The sequence below is a fragment of the Schistocerca nitens genome, chromosome 5 (genome assembly GCF_023898315.1).
Source record: "Schistocerca nitens isolate TAMUIC-IGC-003100 chromosome 5, iqSchNite1.1, whole genome shotgun sequence".
In the NCBI taxonomy this organism is placed as follows: domain Eukaryota; kingdom Metazoa; phylum Arthropoda; class Insecta; order Orthoptera; family Acrididae; genus Schistocerca; species Schistocerca nitens.
This window is the reverse complement of record NC_064618.1, coordinates 453,843,786-453,853,757: the sequence shown is the minus strand read 5'-3', so window position 1 is coordinate 453,853,757 and position 9,972 is coordinate 453,843,786. Positions and strand designations below refer to the sequence as shown.

General features: G+C 44.8%; 1 non-coding gene across 1 annotated transcript; it reads right to left on the bottom strand.

Moving 5' to 3' along the window:
* Positions 1-8,480: 8,480 nt before the first annotated feature.
* Positions 8,481-8,555, bottom strand: Trnak-uuu (transfer RNA lysine (anticodon UUU)). The gene has a single exon. It is a non-coding gene; the product is annotated as a tRNA-Lys (tRNA).
* Positions 8,556-9,972: the final 1,417 nt, after the last annotated feature.

The window sequence follows — 9,972 nt, the reverse complement described above, 5'->3', positions numbered from 1 at the left end:
ATTAGAACCAGAATTACAGTCATTTACGTTGTGACATACTCATGTAAATGTAGCACAAATTCCAAACTTTCCGGATCTGTAACTTTCTTGGATTGGATTGTTTGGGGGAAGAGACCAAACAGCGAGGTCATCGGTCTCATCGGATTAGGGAAGGACGGGGAAGGAACCGTCCCGGCATTTGCCTAGAGCGATTTAGGGAAATCACGGAAGACGTAAATCAGTATGGCCGAACGCGGGATTGAACCGTCGTGCTTCCGGATGTAACCTTCTTCACAGCTGTAATACACATCTGCAAATTGGTATTTTTCCATCTCTTATCTGGGTCATTGAATGCAACAAAGCTGAAAGAAATCCGAGAGGGTCAGGCTGAGAGGTGTGTTGAATTGACCCTTACATATATTATCGTCAAATGACGTAAGAGCTTAGTATCTCACTTGTGAAATCCATATATAAAAATAAATAAATGCAACCCTTAGCGGGTTTTCTCACAGTGGCATCGCACAATAAAACAACACATTAAGACACATCACTGCAAGTATTCGAAACGAAAATAAACGTGAAACAGATGGTGTAAATTTCAACCATCTCAACAGCACGACTGAATCGCCAGAGATAAAAAAATCCATACAAAAACAAATTCATAGTTGGTCAAAGACACGACTACATTTATGAGCTTATACTGAAAGTTTTACTTAGACAATGGTTTTACCACAATCTAACATATACAGCTGCGACACTCCACTGGAGTCTAGTGATTTGCACGTTCTTACACCTCTATCGATTTTCTCATGCGAAAATGTTTCTGCAAATGTAATTACTTTTGCTCGAAAAGCGACTGTGTTGAAGATGCCTGCCGCTTGTTGCTCAGATGTAGCACCAATTTTGTAATTGCTTATTTCTGAGCCCGGAAACAGTTTTCTTGCTTTTTGGCGTATTATTATCAATCGTTTTTTCAAACGATCTAACAGTGTTCAGAAAGGATAGATTAAATACAGTTGGTGGTGGAGTATTTATTGCTATCAGAGGTAGTTTGCCGTGTAGCGAAATTGAAGTAGATGGTTCATGTGAAATAGTATTAGTAGAGGTTATACCTGACCATCGAACTAAACTATTAATTGGATCGTTTTACCGAGCCCCCGACTCAGAAGACATAGTTGCTGGACAGTTCAAAGAAAACTTGAGTCTCATTTCAAATAAGTTCCCCGTTCATACAATTATAGTCATTCAATCTACCCTCCATATGTTGGAAAAATTATACGTTTAAAGCCGGCGGCAGGCATAAAACATCATCCGAAATTGTACTGAATGCTTTCTCAGAAAATTATTTTGAACAATTAGTTTATGATCCCACTCGAAGCGTAAATGGTTGCGAAAGTATACATTACCTTTCAGCAACAAATAATGGTGGACAAATACTGAGTGTTGTGACGAATACAGGGATTAGCGACCACAAGGCAGTTGCTGCTAGGCTGAATACCGTAACACCTACAACCATCAAAAAGAAACGCAATGTATATATATTTAAAAAAGCTGATATAAATGCTCTTAACGCCTGTTTAAGAGACAGCCTTCACTCCTTCTGATCTGACCATGTAAGTGTAGAAAAGTTGTGGATTGTTTTCAAAGAGGTAGTATCAACAGCACTTGAGAGATATATACCACACACATTGATAAGTGATGGTACTGACTGATCCTGCATGGTAAACAAAACGGGTCAGATCTTTGTTGCAGAAGCAACGAAAAAAGCATGCCAAACTTAAAAGAACGCAAAATCCCCAAGATTGGCAAAGTTTTACAGAAGTTCTAAATATAGCGCGTACTTCAATGCGTGATGCTTTTAATAATTACCACAACGAAATTTTGTCTCGAAATCTGGCATAAAACTCAAAGAGATTCTGGTCATACATAAAGCACTCCAGTGGCAAGACGCAATCAATACCTTCACTGCGCGATAACAACGGTGAAGTCGCTGATGACAGTGCCACTAAAGCAGAGTTATTAAACACGGTTTTCCGAAACTCCATCACCAAGAAAGACAAAGTAAATATTCCTGATTTCCAATCAAGAACAACTGCCAAGATGAGAAACATAGAAGTAGATATCATCGGTGTAACAAAGCAGCTTAAATCACTTAATAAAGACAAGGCCTCCGGTCCAGATTGTATACCAGTCAGGTTCCGCTCAGAGTATGCCGATTAAATAGCTCCATATTTAGGAATTATATAGAACCTCTCGCTCACAGAAAGATCCGTACCTAAAGGCTGGAAAATTGTTCAAGTCACACAAATAACCAAAAAGGGAAGTAAGAGTAATCCCCTGAATTACAGGCCTATATCACTAGCGTCGATTTGCAGTAGGGTTTTAGAACATATGCTGTATTCGAACATTATGAAATACCTCGAAGGAAACGATTTTTTGACATATAGTCAGCACGGATTCAGAAAATACCGTTCTTGTGAAACATAACTAGCTCTTTATACTCATGAAGTAATAAGTGCTATCGACAGGAGATGTCAAATTGATCCCATATTTTTAGATTTCCAGAAGGCTTTCGACACAGTTCCTCACAAGCGTCTTCTAACGAAACTGCGCGCCTATGGAGTATCGCCTCAGTTGTGTGACTGGATTCGTGATTTCCTGTCAGAAAGGTCACAGTTCGTAGTAATAGACGGAAAGTCATCGAGTAAAACAGAAGTACTATCCGGCGTTCCCCAAGGAATTCTTATAGGCCCTCTATTGTTCCTGAACTATATTAACGACATAGGAGACAATCTGAGTAGCCGTCTTAGATTGTTTGCAAATGATCCTGTCATTTACTGTCTTATGAAGTAATCAGATGATGAAAACGACTTGCAATATGATTGAAATAAGATATCTGTATGGTGCGAAAAGTGGCAATCGACCCTGAATAAAGAAAAGTGTGAAGTTATTCACATGAGTACTAAAAGAAATCAGCTAAATTTCGATTACGCGATAAGTGACACAAATCTGAGGGCTGTAAATTCAACTAAATACTTAGGGATTACAATTAACCTAAATTGGAACGATCACATAGATGATATTGTGGGTAGAGCGAACCAAAGACTGCGATTCACAGGCAGAACATTTAGAAGGTGCAACAAGTCTACTAAAGAGGCTGCTTACACCACGCTTATCCGCCCTGTTCTGGAGTATTGCTGTGAGGTGTGGGATTCGCATCAGGTGGGACTGACGGATGACATCGAAAAAGTACAAAGAAGGGCAGCTCGTTTTGTATTATCGTGAAATAGGGGGCATAGTGTCACAGACATGACACGTGAATTGCAGTGGCAATCATTAAAACAAAAGCGTTTTTCGTTGCGACGGGATCTTCTCATGAAATTTCAATCACCAGTTTTCTCCTCCGTTTGCGAAAACATTCTGTTGGCACCCACCTACATAGGGAGAAATGATCATCACGATAAAATAAGAGAAATCAGGGCTCGCACAGAAAAATTTAAGTGCTCGTTTTTCCCGCGTGCCGTTCCAGAGTGGAATGGTAGAGAGACAGCATGAAGGTGGTTCATTGAACCCTCTGCCAGGCACTTTATTGTGAACAGCAGAGTAATCACGTAGATGTAGATGTAGAACTGCAGAACAGCTAAAACACGATTACAGTTATTCTAAAGGATACTACAGAACAAAGTTGCGCGGGATGTAAACAACAAGTTGTTTGTAATGTACGAACCCACTACAAGTAGATAATAGTAATACATTAGTCACTGTGGGCTAATATGTGGCAGTCCAATGCTGGACTGACACGTCTGATTTTTATCGTCTTAATGTTCTTTAATTCTTTTGAGCTGAGTGTGATTAAAGCTAGTTGATGTATGCTCAAGTTTATGGAAACCAATATTGAGTGATTTCGGACGTAAAGACATCAATTAACATCTCACTTTTCTCTCTATATATACTGCACTTGCATGCAAATCTTTTGGTAAGCTTCGTAAAAATCCCAGAAAGCCTCAAGGTCTTGTTTCCCTCAGCTGAGTGATGTCCCATTCTGCACTAGGTGCGATCCTGTGCCTTCCCAGTAGAACGTATTACATTGCAGGAGACAACTTTGCTTCAGATGACTCGATGAGGTAGCACGCTGGCGCAGTGAGGCGTAACTGTTTTACAAAAGAAGTTTGTTTTCAAGTGGGAAAGTGCATGCCAGAAGCAAGCACTGTAAGGTGCCAACCATCCTGTGAAACTGTGAGAAACCGCCAGGGCCTAGACTAGACTCCTTGCTGGTTAACACAAATATTCAGCAGAGGAGTGGACTCGAATGCTGGCTTCCAGATAGTCCAAAACGTAGTGTCACTGGGTTGGCTGGAGAGAGAATCCGATAGCTGAATGGGGATATCAGGAAAATTTGTACAGATCTGAAACCTTCTGTAGGTTAACATTGCAAACCTGGAATTTTTTTCATTTATTTAGGCCCATGCAATTGGGAAGATATCGCCTAACTGACGCAGTGAAATGTGCACAGACAGAGAAGGAAGAGTTGGTCTTGAGAAGGAGACAGACACTACTATTTTTTCTGGCCACCAACCAAACAGCACATCTCCTCGGGCCGCCGACTAAAGACGACTTCAACTCCGGCCGCCGAATATGGGATTCGTCTCCGGCGGCGTACTAGTACAGTTCTTTATCGAAAACCTTCAACAGCTGGCTTCCTCTCTGCCAGCAACACTTAACACCAAATCATGACTTCTGTTCCACTATGTGCGGACTCCGGTAAGTACACAAACGGGGAACCAGACTCAGAAGTTTTTGGTACGTTCATTGTAAGGATTGAGCAATAGTGCCAGACGTTGTTATTTCATGGAGAGTTTCAGGTGCATTCAGATTATTTCTTGATGTAGTATGCATGCAGGAGAGAACCAACGTTTTGGGTAAATCACACAATCACTGGACAGATACTGCAAGTTCGAAATCGCCCAGATGGTAGTAGGATGAACAAAAAGTAATAAAAAGGTACACGAGTTTTTCAGAGTTAAACAAAGACCCAACCAATAAACCGAATGACATGGATACAACAGCTCTGGAAAAAGGGAATGCGTAGTAAGGAAACCCACAGTGAGACGTCAACCCAATTAAAAGCAGCAACGCTGACATTATGATTGTCCCTGTACTGTGAGCTGATTTGCACATTATTATTACACCTGTTCATTGTTTCCAAGCTCACTATGAATGGATCCACAGCGGTTGTGAATTTCTAGTAGGGAAGTCGATGTGTACAGTAAACAGTGTCTGTAAACAGTGACCACCGTGAAAAAAATGTAGTGAATACGTGATGAGATTTTCAGTCCACTAACTCTGCTTTCCAGCAACTGAAAAGTACAGAACACTACATCTAGCACTGTGCTATGGTACTGTGGTGTGGGGCTTTCAGTGTGTACCAGGTCTGCACACATGTAGGCCTCTCTGCAAACAAAGGAACTAACAAGTAATTGGATAACTTCACTTTCTCGAGATGGTAATCAGAACTTTATAATTACTTTTAGTATGTGCTATGAAATAGTCTACATTTGACAAGTTGTAAACCCATCATAGAAACGGTCTGTTCTGATGACTTTGGTACATGAAGTGCAACCCGTTTCAGACTCTCAAAAGGTGCCAAAGGTACTGAAACACTTACCGACAGTATTCAAGGAAGACGGCTACAGTAACCGACAGATTTCACAAACAATCTCTCCGAAGATACGTAAGCACAAGCCCGCGAGAAGGACACATAGAAGACTCCGTTTGTGCGTTTCTACGGCTCAGTAACAGGAAGGGTTAGCCAACTCCTAAAGAGGCAGTCGGTCTTCAAACCTCCAGCAAAAATTCGTCAGCTTATGACCCCTGTGAAAGACGATGTAGGGCTGAAAACGCTATATATATATATATATATATATATATATATATATATATATATATATATATATATATATACTCCTGGAAATTGAAATAAGAACACCGTGAATTCATTGTCCCAGGAAGGGGAAACTTTATTGACACATTCCTGGGGTCAGATACATCACATGATCACACTGACAGAACCACAGGCACATAGACACAGGCAACAGAGCATGCACAATGTCGGCACTAGTACAGTGTATATCCACCTTTCGCAGCAATGCAGGCTGCTATTCTCCCATGGAGACGATCGTAGAGATGCTGGATGTAGTCCTGTGGAACGGCTTGCCATGCCATTTCCACCTGGCGCCTCAGTTGGACCAGCGTTCGTGCTGGACGTGCAGACCGCGTGAGACGACGCTTCATCCAGTCCCAAACATGCTCAATGGGGGACAGATCCGGAGATCTTGCTGGCCAGGGTAGTTGACTTACACCTTCTAGAGCACGTTGGGTGGCACGGGATACATGCGGACGTGCATTGTCCTGTTGGAACAGCAAGTTCCCTTGCCGGTCTAGGAATGGTAGAACGATGGGTTCGATGACGGTTTGGATGTACCGTGCACTATTCAGTGTCCCCTCGACGATCACCAGTGGTGTACGGCCAGTGTAGGAGATCGCTCCCCACACCATGATGCCGGGTGTTGGCCCTGTGTGCCTCGGTCGTATGCAGTCCTGATTGTGGCGCTCACCTGCACGGCGCCAAACACGCATACGACCATCATTGGCACCAAGGCAGAAGCGACTCTCATCGCTGAAGACGACACGTCTCCATTCGTCCCTCCATTCACGCCTGTCGCGACACCACTGGAGGCGGGCTGCACGATGTTGGGGCGTGAGCGGAAGACGGCCTAACGGTGTGCGGGACCGTAGCCCAGCTTCATGGAGACGGTTGCGAATGGTCCTCGCCGATACCCCAGGAGCAACAGTGTCCCTAATTTGCTGGGAAGTGGCGGTGCGGTCCCCTACGGCACTGCGTAGGATCCTACGGTCTTGGCGTGCATCCGTGCGTCGCTGCGGTCCGGTCCCAGGTCGACGGGCACGTGCACCTTCCGCCTACCACTGGCGACAACATCGATGTACTGTGAAGACCTCACGCCCCACGTGTTGAGCAATTCGGCGGTACGTCCACCCGGCCTCCCGCATGCCCACTATACGCCCTTGCTCAAAGTCCGTCAACTGCACATACGGTTCACGTCCACGCTGTCGCGGCATGCTACCAGTGTTAAAGACTGCGATGGAGCTCCGTATGCCACGGCAAACTGGCTGACACTGACGGCGGCGGTGCACAAATGCTGCGCAGCTAGCGCCATTCGACGGCCAACACCGCGGTTCCTGGTGTGTCCGCTGTGCCGTGCGTGTGATCATTGCTTGTACAGCCCTCTCGCAGTGTCCGGAGCAAGTATGGTGGGTCTGACACACCGGTGTCAATGTGTTCTCTTTTCCATTTCCAGGAGTCTATAATACCGTGTTGGCGTGGACAGTTGTATGTCGGACGAACTGCACATACTACTAAACAGTGCCGTGTAGAACACGAGAGATGTTTCCACATACAGTATCCTGAAAAATCACCTGCAGCAGAACATGCTCTGAAAAACGGTCACCGAATTGCATTCAACATGAAATCTATTATTATGCGGACAAGTTACCTCTGGGATAGCATTATAAAATAAGCGATCGAGATGAAACTTTGGAATGATACCTTCAATAATAAGGGCGCCATGCAGCTGTGCATAGTTTGAGAGCCTACCATTGGACGTTTCAAGCGGTCGCGTCAGTTGCACAAAGAAAACAAAGCCATTTATCGCGCTGGAATGAGCACCAGTGACGTCACAGAATGCAGTTCGGTTGTATAAGGATGGCAGCAGCAATCACAGAACAGTCACCAATTGACAATGGCCTAGAATTCTGGGCCGAAAGTTGGTGAAAATTTAACTAATGGAAACTCGAGAAAATTTTCTGCGTACACTGAGAAGTCATTGGATACCTCCTAATATAGAGTCTGTCCTCCTTTTGCTCAGCTTAGTGCAGCAGCTCGACGTGGTATGGACTGAAAAAGTCGTTGCATTTCCCGAGCAGAAATATTGGGCAATGCTCCCTCCATAACCGTCCATAATTGCGGATGTTGTGGACGAACTGTTCTCTCGATTGTGTCCTATAAATGTTCGCTGGGACTCATGTAGGGTGGTATGGGTAGCCAAATAATCCTCTAGAATTAGCCGGAAAGTTCTTCGAAGCAATCGCGAACAATAGTGACACGATGTTGTGGCGCATTGTCATCCATAAAATTCAGTCCTTGTTTGGGGACATGAATGGCTGTAAATGGTCTCCAAGTAGCCGAACATAACCATTTCCAGTTCATTTGGACCAGAGGACCTAGTCCGTTCCATATAAGCCCAGCCCACACCGTTATGAAGCCACCAGCAGCAAAAGCTGTTGCTGGTGGCTGTTGCCTTGTTGACAACTTTGATCTTTAGTGGAGGAGGAGGAGATTAGTGTTTAATGAAATGATAATTAAATCAAGACCTTAAGCTGTCGACAGGCGTTGATATGCATCAACGGGGAGAGTTGAAAATGTGTGCCCCGACTGGGACTCGAACCCGGGATCTCCTGCTTAAATGGCAGACGCTCTATCCATCTGAGCCACCGAGGGCACAGACGACAGCGCGCCTTCAGGCATTTATCCCTTTCACACTCCTCGTGAGATCCACATTCCCAACTTAATGTCTACACACTACATTATTAGCGCCCCTGCCCAATACACTCATTACTCGCGGCAGACAATCTTACCGAGTGCGAGAGAACAGATACCACCTTCATATAGTTAAAGCTAACCGGCCATTGACCTTCTTCTTCTGTGCGGATTCATATTGGTTGCCTGAACTCTTACGGGTCTCGGTGAGATTGTCTGCCACGAGTAATGAGTGTATTGGGCAGGGGCACTACGTATGTAGCGTGAGGACATTAAGTTGGGAATGTGGGTCTCACGGGGTGCGTGCAAGGGATAAATCCCTGCTTCATCCTATCCTCTATGGCATCGGTGGCTCAGATGGGTAGAGCGTCTGCCATGTAAGCAACAGATCTCGGGTTCGACTCCCGGACGCGGCACACATTTTCAATTGTCTCCGTTGATGTATATCAACGCCTGTCGACAGCTTAAGGTCTTGATTTAATTATCATTTCATTCTAAAGAGCTGCACGGTCACCGATGGTATCTGTTCTTTCGGACATGTTCGAAAGAACAGATACCATCTTTATATTAGTGTTTAACGTCCCACCGACAACGACGTCTTTAAGACGGAGCACAGGATCGTATTAAGGAAGGATCTGGAAGGAAATCGGCCGTGTCCTTGTCAAAGTAATTTTGGGAAATCACGGTAAACTTAAATCAGGATGGCCGGAAACGGGTCTGAACCGTCGTCCTCCCGAATGCAAGTCCAGTGAACTAACCACTGCGTTACCTGATTCAGTACTTGGGTCCATGGCTTCATGGGCCCTGCGTCACACTCCGCCCCTACCATCAATCAGCTCTTACCAACTGGCATCGGGACTCATCTGACCAGGCCACGGTTTTCCAGCTGTCTCGGGTCCAACCGATATGGTCAAGATCCCAGAAGAGGAGCTGCAGACGATGTGCTGTTAGCAAAGGCACTCGCGTCGGTTTTCTAGTGACGTAACCGATTAACGCCAAATTTCGCCGCACTGTCCTAACGGATTTCTGCAGCTATTTCACCCATTGTTGCTTGCGGCCGGCTGTTGTGGTCGAGCGATTCTAGGCGTTTCAGTCCGGAACCGCGCTGCTGCTACGGTCGCAGGTTCGAATCCTGCCTCGGGCGTGGATGTGTGTGATGTCCTTAGGTTAGTTAGGTTTAAGTAGTTCTAAGTTCTAGGGGACTGATGACCTCAGATGTTAAGTCCCATAGTGCTCAGAACCAATTGATTGTTGCTTGCGTTTAACATTGACAGCTGTAAGCAAAATCCGCTGCTCTAGATCGTTAAGTGAAGGATATATAGTCCACTGTGTCGTCCGTGGTGAGAGGTAATGCCTCAAATTTGGTATTCTCGGCACAC